Below are 18,556 nucleotides of genomic sequence, written 5' to 3' on the forward strand. Positions count from 1 at the left end.
AGCAACGCTCGGATATGCGGGAGTGGCACAAGGAAGATTGTGGCGCTCTTGCTTGCAATGTTTTAAACAAGCAGAGATCGCGCATGCAGAAGGAATCGCGGGACACTGTTGCCTGGCAACGGTTTGATTATGCAGAGATCGCACATGCAGGAGGAAGCGCGCGCACTCGGTAACTGACTCACGATTCAGAAGAGTGACATCAGGAGTAACTCGTGTGTAATTTCTTTTTCTTCCCGTTTTGTGTTCATTATCAGTTAACACGGGGCCTGACCTTTGCCCCCAAACAACACCATCAGATAACACTGGGGTCCGGTCCATGCCCTCGATCAACTCATTTCAAGGTGTCAATAATTACTGCCAAACACTGGGATCCTATCTTTGCTCAGGCTCAGCATTTATGAAGAATAAAGAGACTGTATTCAGAGGAGACAAGCACAGACCAGTAATTGACTCACGGTTGGAGCGAGTGACGTGTGAGGTACTTGCTTCTTCTTTTCTTATCCTTAGTTTAGTTTTTTTTTAGTTTTCCTCCATTTCTCAGGTTTCTTGTTTCTTATGACCACATTACTGGCAACAGATGGGTGGACTTCCGTGGGCTCTGGGTGCGAGGTGTTGCACGAAGGTGTGATGACTTCCTCTCTGGTCTGCTCAGCCAAATCATCTCCAAAATGTTGTAAGTAGATTCAGGACACTTCCAATTAAGTTACATGTAGTTTTATTTAAGACACAGCTGAGCGCACACTTCACCAGCTGAACAGGCCATTGACTGACAAGAGTAGAACACTCCAGTACAAGTTAGAACACTCACAGGTATTCTGAGAGGCTGAGGAGGTAAGAACACAAAGGAAGGGCGAATGACCACTGTCAGCCATGATACATGAAGAACCAATATACAACATATACCAGCTAGCTCACAGTGCCACTAGCAACCCCTCTTACCAAGAAGAGAATACTTTTTGGCAACTATTGAACATGACAACCCTGATTCCTCAGGACCATGGAAACCGCGCATTACTTTTTGCCCGGTCACTCGCCCTCACTTTGTCTCAGAGAGATACACAGAATAAACGGTGGGGACGTTTTCAATAAGCATTTATTTAACCAGCGTCATTCTAGTGTATAATAGGTATGCTGCAACAACCATTAGACAGTAACAGATATAAATGATAAGTACTAACAGAGTAAAAGGATGGTAGATTTCTGCCATCTTGCTAAAACCATGAATACAGGCAAGTGTTTAAAATACATGGCAGTAAAATGCATACTCCTACCATGCAACCATAACTAGATGCACCTAAGTGTACCTAGCATGTATGTAGGTATAGTGCCAAGAATCCAGCTAGGATAACGTTTACCCCATTTCCAGCAGTGAGAGACTGTGGGAACCCATCTTGGTCTCGAGATGGACACCCTGCATGGGATGTCAGACCACTGCGAGCTGGAGAATCTGCATGCAGCAACCTTAGCTTATCGCCTCAGTGTGTCGGCAGGGAAGTCCTTGTTGTCCTCTGACTATCTCAGCAAGATGTGATGTTTATATACCCAAAGCTGTACCCTCAGGGGTTCTACCTTGCTGTGCGGTTGTCAGACTTAGGGTGGCGTAGGGAATGAACCGTATACATAGTTATTATGCAGGAGATGGTAGTCCTGCTGAGTGTCCATGAATCCTCATTCATAATGTATGAGGCTATTTACTAGGGAAAACGCCACGTCCTGTGCGCAGTGACGGAACTAGGTAAAAGATCAGTCCCAAAAACTGTTATGTGTGTAATGTAGAGACGGCTATAGGTGAAAGGTTAGGATGTTACCTGAGCCTATCTTGGAGTACCTAATGGGAATTTAAAAGTTGGAAGAGAAACGGCAACCCCTAATTGAAACTTACACTTTCAGATTCCACTTGGCAAAAATGAGAAACTGTGGTGCAACATCACACATACTGGACATGCAATGGGGCACCTCCACACTGATGGATATGTGCTGACAGCGCAGCGAGTTTGCCTACACTTAGCTTGTCCCCAGTTGGTGCGGCCTCTGCTCCCTTGTCACCACACGCCCTGACCCAGGTAATTCCTGGAGAAGAACTTTCAGAGTTGTATCAACAACTGCTACAGAAGAAGGCGCATCAGGCTTGAGAGAAAAGAACAGCTGAATATTTTTATGCTATTCACTGTGCAAACTAAAGTGAAAGATTGCTTGTTACAAATAACCAGGTGGTAAATGCTCAAAATGATGAACAGCACTGAGCTTGGCCTTCATGTGATCAAGGAAGATCTAGGAGACATCCGCCTCTTGATGATCCAACATCGATATGTGTAGGACATGATGATCGCAATAGAGGCAGTGGTGTGTGCCAAGATTGGTGTGTCCCGTGGCACATTTATCCTAGGTAATGACATGGATATTGGGACCCTGTATGTTTCCATCCAAGCACTGCACTGTTTGCAAGCAGACATGCTTAAGGAAGGAGGTGCCTCTGAGCAGGAATGGTATGCATACTGGTTTTCCTTGCTCCCTGATGGTTGACAGGTATTTGTATGTGATTGCTGCCCGTTCTCATATTCTCATAGTTTTTGTATGGTTTCCTACTAGTGGGGGTTTCCTTCTTAAAAATTGCAGTCCTCAAATTGGGTAGAATGCAAGTAGCTAGGGAAGCAGTAATAGTAAAAAATAAAGAACAACAAGCCCCCAATAATGTGACTGTCATGAAGTATGAGGTAAATAATGTAGTTGGGGATTCAACTAGAGGGGGAATGTTAATATTGGAAAAGTTAATGCTAATATACACAATGATACATTTGTTTGTAAAAATGAAATTACATCACTATTGCTGAATTGAACCGACATAATCTCCCTATCAACCCCGACTCAGGAATACGTTGTCATGCATGCTCTGTGAACTAGGCCTGAGGCAACTCATTAACAGATCACTGATGGGGTGACAAGTAGCCGGCAGACAAACGTGTGAACATGAAACTCATATTGATCCCACAGATAGGTGTGATCACTCAACAATGGTCCTTGTAGATTGGCCACAATAAAGCTCACATGGCCGGAGGAGCGTGCCTATTGCCAAAACACCATAAAGTCAAAGGACACATGAAGTTAGGAACACTCAGCAAATCAGAACACAGTACACACAGTGAAAGCATTGATAAAGAGCTCCTCAAGCTGGACTTCTGTACATACTACCCCCTGGACTTCATTGTGACAAACACAAGGTCACAGCCCACATGCATTTGTTATCAGGTGGCTATATGTAATACTCCAGGACCAGGCCCACATTCCTTTTCCTAAAAAAGGATCTCCAAACTGTTTATGATGCTCCAAGAAATGTATATAATGGTGCTCAGATTAATTGTACTTGAGACAGACCTCAGATCCCGACTCTGAATCTGTTCTCCCTGCCGGAAAGTTTCATTATTACCAACTATTTCTGTTTTGCCAAACGTGCCTTGTCTTTTGTTTTTTCAATGTAAATCCAAAATTGAGCAACAAAATGATTCAAACATTGCCATCCAAGGAAACAAAGTTTCAGCAATGTAAGTGCCCTTGGTAAATCCTGAATCAAGGTATCAATCAAATAACTTCCACATGTGGATTTTCTAAGAAAGCCACTGTTGTGTGGTTAATATTATCTGTCCAAGAAGGGCGGGAGTTGCTATGGATTGAGTGCATGAGAGTTGAGAGGCATGCGTTAAGTTATTCGATCAATGTTTAGAAAAAGTGCACCCCTGCTAAGAAGTCAAAGTTCCAAAGAAAGGGAAAATACAACAGTGCAACAAATTTCCGTTGGTAACTAAGTAGATAAAATAATTACAATATGCAACTGTAGGCCAAAAATAGCATAACATTGGGAACAACCATTTTAATTACTCCTCCATATAATATAATGAGTCAAGTTTATTCCTTAAGCGTTTAAAGACAATGAACATCTTTCAAAAACGAACTCAACAATGCAGCTACTTACATTTGGAATACCGGATTATTTCATATCCTAAAAACAAACATCACTATAGGTATACATTTTTGACTACAGATAAACTACTTAGGGGCATATGTAGGTAATTTCCATTTTGCGATTCCCAAATAGCGATTTTTAAGGAATCGCTATTTGAGAATCGCAAAAAAAAAGCGAAATATTACCTACATTCCATTTTGCTATTCTCAAATAGCGATTCCTTAAAAATCGCTATTTGGGAATCGCAAAATGGAAATTACCTATTATTCCTTAATTGCGATTAGCAAATTGCGAATCGCGATTAAGGAATGAGTGTCCCATTCATTCCTATGGGCCAAGAGGCCCATAGGAATGAAGGGGGATACATTCTCAAATCAATGAGAAAATCGCAATTTGAGAATCGCAATTCCAAGGGTGCCAGGGTGTCCAAAGGACACCTGTTGCACCCCTGGAATGTGCCTGTAAGTACATGTGGCGCACAGACATGCCCTAAGGGCATGTCTGTGCCCCACATGGCACTTTGAATTCTTTTTTAAAGGAAATCGCAAAATACCATCTTCTTGGATGAGGTGGTATTTTGCGATTCCTTAAGCCTGAATCGCCTTTGTTAATTGACTGCTACATAGCATTTAAGGAATCACAAAATTGCCGTTTCTTAAATGCTTGAGCAGGTGCTAATATGCACCTTCATATCAAAATGCCGTTTGCGATTCGCAAACGCCGAAATTCGGCGAATTTCGGGGTTTGCGAATCGCAAACGGCTACCTACATATGCCCCCTAGTGTTTCATTTGTTGTGTCGAAGTAAATCATGCTACCATCGCCCCCGCCCCCCCCCCCCAGCGCTATCTGTGCTGACAAAGTTCACCTTTTAAATCCCATTCCTAGCGCTTTCCCAGCTTTGCACCATTTTGTGGCAGTGCAAATTCTTGATGAATATGCCCCCTGGTTTGTTGTCAGCTCCGCATTGTTTCTGAACAAGACAGTGAAATCCCACCATCAGGGAAAGTTTTATGTCTCTGCATGATTGACGTGAGATTCTGGGCAGTGCCTCCTGGGACCAGTTCTGTGACATTGATGGCACTTCAAGTGTTGCAACCTTCTCAGTTCCCATGTAGCTAAAGACAATGCACAGTGCCTGATGTGTCATTGTGGTGTCACTGTGCTCTAAGGCACTAACTAACCTTGTCACAGGACTCTCTTTGCTTTGTTATCTTTTGATATGGTAAGAATGCTAAGAATGGCCACCTCTGGGCAGAGATGGTTTCTCTTTCAGTTTGTTTTAAAGTTCACACCCCGCTGTCACGCACACATATGAACTATGCATAGATGTTTGGTGCCCCCTGTGGCTGAAGCCATATTTGTTGGTGAATTCAGCTATCCTACACTGGATAGATTAGTTTCTCTCACTATGTAAAGGTCTTTTATTCTCTATTATATACATGTACAGAGTGCCTGCCAGAAGGCAGTTTACCTGACTGTGCAAGGACTGTGGTGAGGAAGGTTGGACTTGGAATAATGCAAAACATGAATAAGTAATTATGTCATTTCACAATACTTGGAGTTGGTCACATACTTATTTGCAAGCATTAGTGATGGATATTATAGCATTTCCATGGTAACATTTGTACTACTTCTATTTGGAGCGCTGACATGAATAAAGAAGGTGAGAAAGAAAAAAGATAAATTTGATGAGCAATAGAAGGTGTTAGAAAGAAGAGAAAGCAAGAGAAATAAAGACAGAAATATGGAAAGGAGTAAGAGAAATGGTAAAAAAAAAACAATACCTACACATTCACAACCACAGCAGACAAGCCTTCTACTGGCTAGCCAGGCCCAGATGCCCGCCATCAAAGTCCTCTGCATTGCCTGCAGTGTAATTTATGATACAATATAATCCCTTATTCGGATGAAACTTGAACTGTTTAGCACACCAAATGTCTGCAGTGTTGATCGTCAGAACCACTTACAGTTCTCCCTCTAAAAAGTAATTAATTGCTTCAACCCAACCCTGTCATAGCAACAAGACTTTCCTTTCAGCAAAGACTCATAACATCTGAATGCACCTGGAATTCTAAAAACTCCACATCATACCAGTGATTGGCAGACACACTTTCATAGAAACTGACAACTCCTGCCCTCCTCTCATTAGCACAGCATCAACACATGAATCACTTAATCCACGCTTTGAACATACGCTCATCCCCCCATACATATTGACGTTATGTATATTTATGCAATAGCATCTTTTGTTCCTCTTCTCCCTACTCCTAGCTTAAAAGCAGATACCTGTGGCTTAATGGTAGGATCTCTAGGGTCATCACACAAGTCACGTCTGGCAATCCCCAGTCTCTTCCAAACAAACACAATATAGGTGGTAGAATGATCCACATAAATCAAAGTTTACAAAAGAATATTACTCTCAGGCTAACAACTCAGAAATGCATCCTAGCTCTTCTTTATTGAGCACATCATGCCACCTCAGTTTGGACCCAGCCATATGACAATCAATCCTGACCCTGCTCCAAGTAAAACTGCCAGGCCAGGTCTTCTCTGATCAGGAACACAAACAACCAAGGACTGGTTTCACCCTGATTGGGGCTCATCAGTCGGCTATAGCTTCATTCCAGTGACAAAATTATCCTGCAATACGCACAGCTTTGACAGCATTCTAAAAAAACTATTCTGGGCATTTTTTTGTTTTATGATTCTGCAACATGATACTAAAAAAGAACTTAGTATTATATTTGCAGTGTAAAGTATGTACTTATAAAAGGGAAAAATGCCACCTTAAAGCGTTTTTCCTGATTGTTGTACCAGCTGAAGCAATAAAATACATGCTGGCACAATACTGGCTGGCTAGCAAAAATGGACCCACATCTTGGCATTCCCATTGAGGGCATAAAAGTCCAACTCAATCTCAGCCTATTAAAGATCTGGGAAGTAGGTATTTTGTGATTGAAACACTTCTTCAAGGCCACATATTTTCACCCATCAATCATAATGTTGTATCGGTTTTCCCAGTTTTATTATACCTGCCCTTAATGCTAGGTGTCTCCTTTCTCATATATACATCGGTATTGGACAGATCTTAACAATGTACAATGAATATTCTTCCCTCTTTCAAAGTATTATTCTGAGTGATATTGATTTATCTCAGTCCACCTCCATCTCCCTTAAGTGGTAAATTAACCTTGCAGGAAGCATGTATGTTGTCACTGTTGTCCTTAGCGTGACAGCAAAGCCTATGTACTCAATGTGCTATGAATTACACCATCTGAACAGTTTGCTTTCAAGTTCAGTACTCTGTGTAGCGTCCCCCAAAGCCTGGGTACCCGTAAATGACTACACATCGTTATTCGTCTGAAACACAAAAAAGAAGGATCAGGGCAATGAATTCTGCACCAGTTGTTTATCATATAATGTGGCCACAATTTTGAATGGAACAAGGTGCAATGAACCTGGGATGTGACCTCCATACGCCCCCAAAAAAGTGTTAAAGAAACCACTAAAACAAATGAAACATGAATGGCCATGCACTCAAAACAACAAATAAATAATTAGTGAAGGCAATTTATTGTCCATAATCAAGCACAAAGGAATCAGTTGGTGTCTTTCCAAATTAAAAAATAGTCGTTTTGATTGTAGAAAGCGGTTTCTTTTATTCTTTTAATCCATAGATCAATTAAAATACAGCATGCAATGGACAAGACTGCCTATGTGTGTCGTCCTCTTAAGGACTTCTTCAGGGCTTAATAGGTTAATTGCATTTTTCAAAAGTTCATTGAGTTGTAACTCTTGTGTGAATAATCAGATTGAAATTACAATACGTAAATAGGTAGTATTTCTCTTAAAGTCAAGTAGCGGTGTCCAGGTGCCAGGTACAAAGAAGACCAAACACCAGAGACCACAATATATGTGTCTCCATAGGTGATAACGCCTGCGGGATAAGTGTCCCATGTGTCTCTGAAGCGGTGTCTAGTTCAGAAAACAACATGGGACTGTACACCGCTACTTGACTTTAAGAGAATTACTATCTATTTACATATTGTAATAACAAAGCTGATTGTCCAAACAAGAGTTACACCTTTATGAACTTTTGAGCAATGCCATTGACCCATTAAGCCCTGAAGAAGTCCTTAAGAGGACGAAACTCATTGGCGGTCTTGTCCATTGCATGCTGTGTTTTAGTTGATCTATGGATTAAAATAACTAAAAGAACTGCTTTCTAAAATCAAAACAACAATTTTTTTCATTTGGGAAGACATCAACTGATTCCATTGTGCTTGATTATGGACAATAGTTTGCCTTCACTCATTATTTTGTTGTTGTTTTGAATGCATGGCCATTCATGTTTAATCTTTATTCGTCTGCATGTAATCGTGAACTCAATGTTTTAAATATGTATTAACTTCACCACATTTAAACACTTAAGTCATCACTCTATGAAGTCTTTACAAGTGTCAAAAAGCATCTGCCAGACATACTCACACAACACTACATCCCCCTCTCTGTTAAATATATATAAATTTTTTAATTAACACAAATTTGAACAATCAAAGCTCTTTAATAAGTCTTTGTGGCACTTTGACTTGTCTTGAACGTGTCTTCGGAAACTGTAAATCAGCAATAGGAGTGCCCATGATCTGCTTTGGCAGTCTGGGGTTTTTCACTTTTCTGTTCTGAAACAGTTTCTACGTTGGCATCAGAATGGGATGAGCATTGAGACACATGTCTGAAATGCAAGGAGTCTAAAGTAATCAATTTTATAGGACGTTGGGCAGTCACCATGTGACCTTTGCTGATTACAACATGGATTGGCTTGGCATCTAATGGTGTATCAGATTTACGTCTTCTTGGCTGCATGACGTGTACTCGATCTCCTCTTGTGAAAACAACATCCTTTGCATGTCTTTCACCCGTGGGTGAGTGAAGAGTTGAATGGGAAGAATTCAAGACAGTCTTTAGGTCCAGCTTTTCTACTGTAGCATGCTGAACAGCTTTCTTTAACATTCTCATAAAACGTTCAACAAGGCCATCAGCCTGTGGATAAAGGGGTGTGCTATTCTGAAGCTTCACATTTAGCAGATTGAAAAAATCTCGGAATACTTGACTATTGAAAAGTGGGCCATTGTCACATTTTAAACTTGGGGAAATGCCCCATGTCGCCAAGATGCCATCTAATCACTCAGTGACTACTTCCTGAGAGATAGTCTGGAGATCCTCAATTAATGGAAAGCAAGAGTACTTGTCCACAATTGCCATCAGGTGAAGTCCATTTGTCAAGTTGACTCAAAAAAGGAAACAACAACTTTGGCAACTCTGACATGCTTAAGGGGTGTTGAGTGCTTGTTGATGATAGGCAGTTGGATGGATGACATGCCTTCATCTCTCTTTTAACTCATTTATCGAGATTTGGAAACCAGACTTGATCTTGAAGAGGTCGCTTAGTGGCAACGATTCCCCAATGTCCTTTATATGCCACTTCAATTATCTACTGTCACAGACTCTCTGGAATGACAATTCTTGAACCCCTCAGGATAGCTCCCTCTTGTGTCATGGACAGTTATTCTTCCACATTTTCATATTTCTGGTATTCACTGTCACTGGTAAGAGATCAAGTATGTGAATTCCATGACTGATGGGTAATAATGTCTTTCAGTTTTAACATTTAATTATCTTGACTATTGGCAGTGACAATTTGTTCCAAGGAAATTGTAGATAGATTTTGATTTCACAATGATTTTTATGTAGGTCTCAGGTGTCTTAGATGGGTTACCTTGACATTGTACAGGCACTCTGGAGAAGTAGTCGGAAGGGTTTTGATCTTTCTCTGAACTATGCATAACTGTGTAGTTGACCTTTTGTAATTGTAGACCACAACGTTAAATGCATGGAGGCATCTTAGATTTTGAATTGCCAAATATGATCTGCAATGTTTGATGGTGTGCCACAAGCGTGAAACATTTCCCATAGAGGAACATGTGGAAATGTTCACAAGCCCACACTACTGCTAAAGTTTCTTTTTCAGTTTTGCAAATAAGCATGTCCAGTCTGGGAAAAACGTTTGCTTGAATGGACCACAATAGGTCTTGGATTATTTGGTTGTCTTCTGTGTTGTGCAAGGATAGCACCTAGCCTGACTGGGCTAGTGATATTAACAACTTCTGTATGTAACTTTGGATCAAAGTATGTCATTTTAGTAGCATTTACAATAGTTTGTTGGATTCTTTTACATCTTTGCTCGCATTCATTTGAAGGTAGATCCATCTCCTACTTCGCAGCCAAGACTTGGAAAACCCTGCCTCTCCATCCTCAGGCAATCCTGTTGTTAATCCAATTCAGGAAGGATCTTAAGACCTGGCTCTTTGGCAGAAACCCAGCAAACAGATAGATCAACAGCCCCCCATTGCCTTGAGACCCTCATAGTTAAGTATTAGCGATCTATAAACCCTGATTGATTTATTGATTGATTGATTCATATGACCAGTGAAATGAAACATTCTTTTTCATTAGCTCTCTCAATGGAGCACTTATAGCGGCAAAGTCCTGTACATATATGGAACAGTACCTCACCATGCCAAGGAATAACACAAAATGTTACATCTTGTGGGGGACTGGCAGTTGACAATGCTTGTACTTTTGCTGAATCTGGTGTCATACCCCCATCAGAAAGATGCGAATTTTAGCTATGTCTTATTGAAGTCACATTTCTCAGCATGTATCATCAAACATGCATAAACAAGTAACCAATACACTTGGCTTTGACGTGTGCCTTCCGTTTAGCCCTGAAAATTAGTGCCATTGCTGAAGTTGAAAGCATTTACAACAGGTTGTATGATACTTCTTATGACAGCTTGAATTATCTCTGTAGCTGACACACCAACACTTACGGGTCCATTATGATGACGGGCGGACTTAGTCCGCCCGCCATCACATCGGGACCCGGGACCGCCCGCCTTAAGGGCAGGGGTCCCGATCTGGGCATTAGGATGCGCCCGCCACACAGGCGGGCGCATCCTGTACGGGTGCAATTGCGGCGGGCGGAGCAGAAATCTCCGCCGCTGCCATGTTAAAAGTGCACGTTTTCATTTCAAAGTGCAACATGACAGGCACCGCGCGGTGCCTGCCATGTTGCACTTTGAAATGTGGGGGGGTACCATAGGTACCCCCCATGTGCAACCCCCCAAGCCACGACTCCCAGGGGGCCCGCAACGGGCCCCCGCAGGGAGTCTCCGCATGCCTTTCCGTGGCGGCATTGCGCCACGGAAATGCAAAGTGAAATGCACATTGTAATATGGCGGGCGGTGTCTACAAGACACCGCCACCATGTTACAGGTTTTCCGCCCCGGCCGCTAGGCGACCGGGGCGGAAAACAGGGGGGCGGTGTTTCGCACCGCCACGGTCCCCTCCGCCATCCTAATATGGCGGAGGGGAATTGTGCTGATGATGTCGGGCGGATTTCCTCCGCCAGGCTGGCGGTAGCCACCGTCAACCTGGCGGTGGAAATTCGCCCGACATCATAATGGACCCCTTAGTCTTTTGTATCGAAACAGACTATTATGTTGCGAAAAGATTGTAATGTACCTACAATTCTCTCTGAGTTCCAACTGATTGTAAACCTTATTGAAATAAGAAGACCTTTGCACTATTCAGTTGTGCTATCATGTCAGCAATGTGTGGACCTGTAAGTCGTTCTCGTTCAGTTCCCTTGTTTGCTTGACATTCATCCATGCAGATGCGTACAGCTCCTTTACTGTTCAGTTAGGGTATTACCACTATGGGAGATACCCAGGGAGTAGGACCAGTAGGACGTTCAATGATATCATGCTTAACTGATGCCCTGGGTTCCAGCTTCTTGTGAATGAAAGGAAATTCTTCTGTGTCTTCGAGCTACAGGACAGAGATCCTCATTAAAATGCAATTGCACAATTCTACTTTTTTGGGCTTGAACTCTCCATATTAATGAGATAATGAAGGTAAATGACTTACAATTTCATGATGAAAATTCATCTTGTAGTTCACTGATATCAGTCCCATATTAGCAGCTGTGCTGAAGCTCACAACATGGAACTTGACGCCGTAACTTGAGGAATGCGAATGGGAGTTTGTACTTCGGTTTTCTTGTGCCTCACTGGCACTACAAATGAACCTTTACTTTTAAAGGGTGTAAATGCAGCCCAAGTGCCCAATTTGGTTTTCGATGGTATCACTTGTGGTAATGGAGATAGTTTGTTATATTTCTCCTCCGGCATAAAATATATTGATGCTCTACTGTCGATGATTAAATATAATGAACCGTGTATTATTTAGAGAGTTTAGTTAAACCAACTCTTCCTTTTTTGCCAAATGTATCTTGTCTTTTGTTTTTTCATGGTAAATTCATATTCTTGTAAACAACTTATTCAATCATTGCCATCCATGGAAACAACATTCCAGCAATGTAAGTGCCCACTGTAACCCTGTCCTCCTGAGCTTTCCTTAAATGAAGGTAACAACCAAGTAACTTCGACAGGTGGATTTGCTAAGGTAGCCACTGTTGTGTAGTTAATATTAGCTGTCTATGCCAGGAGGGGGCCAGGGGGTGTCGCTACAGATTGAGTGCAAGAGAGGTATTGGGCATGCACAAAGTTACTGGATCATTATATAGAAAAAGGGACCACCCTGCTAAGAAGTCACAGTTCCAAGGGGATGGACAATACAGCAGTGCAACAAATTTCCATTGGTAACCAATTAGATAAAATAATTACAATAAGCAAATATAGGCCAAAAATTACATAACATTGGGAACAACTATTGTATTTACTCTCCTATTATATATAGTGAATCAGATTCACTATATATAATAGGACAATTAACATCTTTCAAAAAATAACTCACAACACAGCTACTTAAGTTCGGAATACCAGATTACATCATATTTTACAAAAACAAACATGACTACATGAATACATTTTTGACTACAGATAAACTATAGTAGACTAAACATTATATATAAAAAATATTCAATATATACAAGATAAAACAGCTAATATGGCTTAGTGTTTCATTTATTGTGTAAAAGTAAATGTAGACCACAATGTGCAAGATGATTGGAAAATAAAAACATTTACATCACTTTCTTCCTGCCTGCATGAGGTGCATGAGGTGTTACTATTTTAAGTGAAATAAAGTCTGATAATCTTTGCAGGTCTCATGTTGCTTCAATTGAATTGATGCTTTTGCTATGACACCCATGTTAACCCCCCCACACCCCTTTCCCAGCTTTGCACCATTTCGTGGCACTGCAAACTCTTGATGAATCTGCCCCTTGGTTTGTTATCAGCTCTGCACTGTTTCTGAATAAGGCAGTGAATTCTCACCATCAGGGAAAGTTTCATGTCTCTGCATGATTGACGTGTGATTCTGGGCAGTGCCTCCTGGGACCAGTTCTGTGACATTGTTGACAGTTCATGCGTTGCACCCTTCCTCATTTCACAGGTAACTAAAGATAATGTGCAGTAAATAACGTGTAATTGAGGTGTCACTGTGCTCTAAGGCACTAACCAACCTTGTCACAGGGCTCACTGTGCTTTGTTATCTTTTGATATGATAAGAATGCTAAGAATGGCCACCACTGGGCAGAGATGGTTTCTCTTTCAGTTTGTTTTAAAATTCACACTCCGCTGTCACGCACACATATGAACTATGCATAAGATAGGTTCCTTGTGAGTCAGATTTACTGTGTTGAATAATAGAGAGATTGTGTCTTTCCTGGAATGATCAAAAGAACAAGAAAATATACAATGTTGCCAGAACTACCTACCGTTTGTTTAACATTTTTCATTTTAGGCAAACATATCAGATGAAGGACAGCCAGTTCCTATTTTCCTTGTTTAAATCTCAGCTGTACTTCTGGTCCCTGACTGGCCTTTCACCCTTGCTTGCTGGTAGTCATGTCAGAACTGTTAATACAAGTGAGTGGCTATGCAATGTATACAGATGACTAATGACAACACAGGTCACTTGTAATAAGGAAATTAGAGATGGCCTTTCATATGGGTTTTGCAGTCTCTCATGTAGTATAATTATAGCAAGAACTAAACATACAAGCAACTGCACTGCACCAGCCTGGCCATAGGGGGAATGGAATGCTAATGGTGTGTACATCAAAAGAGGGGTCATCAGAGGAAGCCCAGTAATGAGAACATGCAAGTTAAGCAATGACAAAAAGGCAATAGCTAGAAATGCTAACATGAGAACTAGACATGGACTCTTTTAAAGGCAAAGATGCTGCTGAACAAATACCCACAATGAACAAGCAAGAAAGTGGAGGAGGCCGAGCATGACTGAGCCGAAGATGGCTGCCTCGACTGGGAGCTCCGAACATGTATCTACAAATTCGGCAGGTATCCTGCATCAGGAGGAGAATCAACACCTGGGCTCGGAAACGACAGTGTAATCATCACGCTGTGACACCATCTGCGACGACTGAAACAGCCACACTAAAGAGTAACTTGAAGGAAACAACGAGACTTGGAGCTGCGTCATGGGGCTTATAGCGGCTGGGAGAGCGGTGCTGTGCCTGGTCTGGAATGAGCGGAGGGGAATCCCGTCATACGGAGGGGAGTTTCCTGCGTGGTGCACGGAAGGATTCTGAAGCTGGAAGAGCAGGTGAAAATGCTAACAGCAAACACCCATGAGTAGAGCTGGGGACTGGCGTATGCCCGGTACATGGGGGGACCCAGGGAGAGCCGTGCGCGAGCCGGTCTCTCCCTGGGTCCCCTCATTCTGCATTTTTGTTGTCTGTTGTGAAGCTGCGTAAGTTCAAGCTTCATCAAGTACAACAGTTGTTAGGTTACCAGAACTTTGCATTGTAGAGTGGTTCGTGCTGGTCGGGCATTTTGTAGAAGGTTGGGTATGTCTTTGTCTGGGGCATGTCTCTTCCATTATCGAGTGCGCATTTCTGTAGCTGTCATGGCAGCTTTGTATATTTGCTTGACTTTTCTCAAAGAATTCAATGGCGTGTCTTTGTTTTTGCGGATGAAGACACGTTTTTGGCAGGTACAAATTTACACGGATGCTTCTGGTGCCAACGGTTTTGGCATATTCTGGGAGGGGCAATGGTGTGCAGCAGTTGGCCTTCACAATGGCAGAGTCAGGGCCGCAGTATTACCTTCTTGGAACTATTTCCACTGCTGCTGGCTCTGTATGTCTGGGGTGAGGATTTTCGTAACAGGGCTGTGTTATTCCATGTGGATAACTTGGCGTTGGTTGCCTTGCTCAACAGGCAGAGAGCAAAGGATTTGCGTGTGCTGAAGTTGCTGCGTGCTTTCATGTTGAGGTGTTTATGGCTGAATATTGTTTTCAAAGCGAGACATATCCCAGAAGTTAATGTTTGTATAGAGGACGCTTTGTTTTTTTTGTTTTTTTCAGTGGACGGATTCCCGCAGACTGGCTCCTGGGGCAGAGCTCAATCAGACTCAGATCCTACAGTACGTATGGGCGTGCACTCTACAAGCAGGTCTTCCTGCTTCTCTTTAATAAGGATAGCTCTAGTTTGTGTCAGCCAAACACAACTCCGTAGAGTAGCACCTTTGGATTAAATTAGATTACTTTCTGTTCATATTTATGAGTGCTCCTCAATTCCCATTTTCAGGATTGGGGATTGGCCATTTGGTTGAGAATTCGGTGGCTGAACCTACGGGACAGAGTTATCTGTGAACATGGCAGGTATTTTTGGAATTTGGTAATGTGTTTCCTTTTCATGGGGGTCGTCTGGGGAGCTGGATCTACACGGTTGCGGCAGCCAGTGAAGTTTGCTTTGCTTCAGAAGATGTTGCTTAAGTTGCCCTCTTGTTATTATGATGCTTTTGAGTGTGCCAAACTTTGGTTTGTGTTTTCTATGGTATTTTTGGGGCATCCCGGGTTTTCTGAGATATTGGGTTTGAGAACCAGGGTTGGAATGACTATTCATATGGTCTTTGTGGAGGGTGTTTGGTTGAGACTTTGGCTGAGGGTTTCTAAGACTGATCAGTTGGGCAGAGGCAAATAGGTTTTCTTGGGGAGGAGTGGTTTGGATTTCTGTTGCCGGTTCAGGAGTGGGAGGTTTTTGGGTTTGATCTTGTTTCTTCTTGTTTTCTTCTTGGTTTTCTGCCTGGTGTTGTTTTTCTTTCACGTTGACGGGAGTCCTATTTCTATTGGCCAGTTGTTGGCTGTTTTTGAGAAAGGTTGTTGGCTTTGGGGGAGGATCCTTTGGTTTTGGGACGCATCCCTTTCGCCTTGGGGCGGCGACTGAGGCTGCCCGTTTGGGGTGGGATTGGTCGCAGATCTGCAGAATTGGGAGATGGCTGTTGAAATGTTGTGAAAAGTATGTCAGAAAATAGTTCAATTTTCTTCTTTTCTTGTTAATCCATGTTTTTTCTGCCTAGGTTCTTTGCACAGGATTGTTCAAGGTACAAGGACGACTTGGTTTGTGGGAACTCCTTCGTTATATAGGCCGCGTTTTCTGCTGAGCAGCGGATTTTGCGGGAGAGCGCTTGGTCGCCACGTTGTTACATATGGGGTTTTCTGGCACGGTACAGGGGGAATGCGTTGGGGAGTTTGTTTCCTTTGTTGTCTGCAATGTGCGTGGGGGGCCTCCAGATCTACTGGTACTTCACCTGGGCAAGAACAATCTGGTGGCTCTATCTGGCCTGTCTTTACTACCAATGATCGTTGGATCTGGCGATCATCACCGTCACCTGGTTGAGCTCCATGGTGATTTGGACGGAGTTTGTACCACGATTGCACTGGAGCGGAGCACGTGAGCAAGCAGCCATGGGAAGAGCACAGAGGAAACTGAAACAGCTATGAGACTTTTTTGTGCGGGGATTGGTTTTCATATTTTGGTTCACACGCATTTACAGCTTGAAGAACAACACCTTTTTCGGGAAAATTGGGTCCACCTTTATCAGATGGGTCAGTTTTTCTATTTCCTGGAATTGCGGGATTTGATTGCTAAACTTTTGGATGTGCATCCGTGGTGTTCTAATGAACGTGTTTGAATTGTCTTGGTGGGGCAGGAAAACTCTATTTGGTTTTCCTGGTTGGCGGGATTTTAGGGGGGGTGGGCAGCCTGGAGCGGGTTGGTCCATCCTCAAAGGGCAGTTAAAGGAAAGGAGGGGGTATCGACAATCGACAGTTGCTTCTGGGTTTATTGGGGTTAACTTGGTGGGGGGTTTCCTCTTTAGTAAGAATGCTAAGATAAGCTGAGGGAAGTTTTGGTTTATTAAATAATGAATTGAAAGATGTTTGATCAGAATTTTATTTACACCTGTCTTAATAAAGTGGCCTTTTTTGCTAACTAAGAAGTTGTGGACAGTGAGTTCTTGCACGATGCTGAGACAATACAGCCGCACAGCAAGGGGGCTTTGATGTGAGGAGCGCATCGGCACCCAGCGATCCGTGCAATCGGCGCTGTGGCTGCCCGGGGTGCAATTTGCTCCAGAAGCTTGCGCACCGGCAGAGAGCCACTGAATTCTTCAGAGGAGCGGGGCAGTGCCGTCCCCGTGGTGAGCTCCCACTCCCCCGCTGGAGAGAAGATGGGACATGCAGTAAGCTACTGCAAAGCGCTTGGTAGGTGGAACAGCGGTTGGCGTGCAGGGCCCGGCACCAAGTGGAGACCCTGACAGATAGGCTGTGACCTGGGTGAGGCCTGCAAAACGGCAGATCTGACGTGAGGGGAAGCATTGAGGGCCTCTCGCCTGGGTTCAGAGGAGACCCCAAACCAGAGAGTCATGAAGCGGCGATGAAGCAATAAACTGCGGAGGGAAGAGCCGGGGCGGCTGGCACGATAGTCTGCAAGGACACCTTGGTGGTTCTAACCCTCCCAAACCTAGCATCTGAAACCAGCAGCACCGACTGAGGATGAGGAGAGTGGGAGGCTGGGAGAGGCAGTGAACAGTCACCTGCTGAAACTGAGCTACAGGGGGGGAGTAACTTACTAACATTGCCATAAGGAGCAATTAAGATGGCACCAACCCCTAGGACACACCAAGAGGGCTAGGTGGGCCGCAATGCATTTTCCGCGGGAGAGCACAAGACAAGACCTACTGCGCCCCAACGGAGGGTGGTATAGCGGACAGAGACTGAATAAGGCCTGCCCGCGCCACCACCGCCCAGCGCAGCTCAGTCACCTTGGGCAAAGTTGACAAGGCGCAGCCCAAACTTTCCTTTGAACTGGGAAAATCCAGAACGAGGCAAAGCACCCATGAGGGAGCCTTCAATGAGAGGGGAGAGACACCGGAACAAGAAGAAGAAGATATCCGTGTAATACTCACTGCCATGCAAAAAAGTCTGTCCACGATTGACACTAAACTGGACTCGCTCACCTAACACATGAATCGAATGACTGAAAGAATGGACAAACAAGTAGAGAGGCAGGACATAATGGAGCGCAGAATAACAGAAGTGGAGGAAGCCCAAACTGAATTGGACACTGCATGCAAGCAGATGGACAGGGCTCTACAAATAGAGAAGGCGGAAGACATGCAAGCATTGTCAAGAAGAAGTAACATAAGAATTAGGGGCCTTCCAGAATCTACACAGGTCAGAAATATTGCACTCTTTGTACAAAAGC

General features: G+C 43.2%; 1 pseudogene; it reads right to left on the reverse strand.

The window, feature by feature from the left end:
* Positions 1-15,274, reverse strand: part of LOC144827846 (uncharacterized) — a 28,700-nt pseudogene extending 13,426 nt beyond the window's left edge.
* Between the last annotated feature and the right edge of the window lie 3,282 nt (positions 15,275-18,556).

This window comes from Lissotriton helveticus, chromosome 4_1 (assembly GCF_964261635.1).
Source record: "Lissotriton helveticus chromosome 4_1, aLisHel1.1, whole genome shotgun sequence".
Classification (NCBI taxonomy): Eukaryota; Metazoa; Chordata; class Amphibia; order Caudata; family Salamandridae; genus Lissotriton; species Lissotriton helveticus.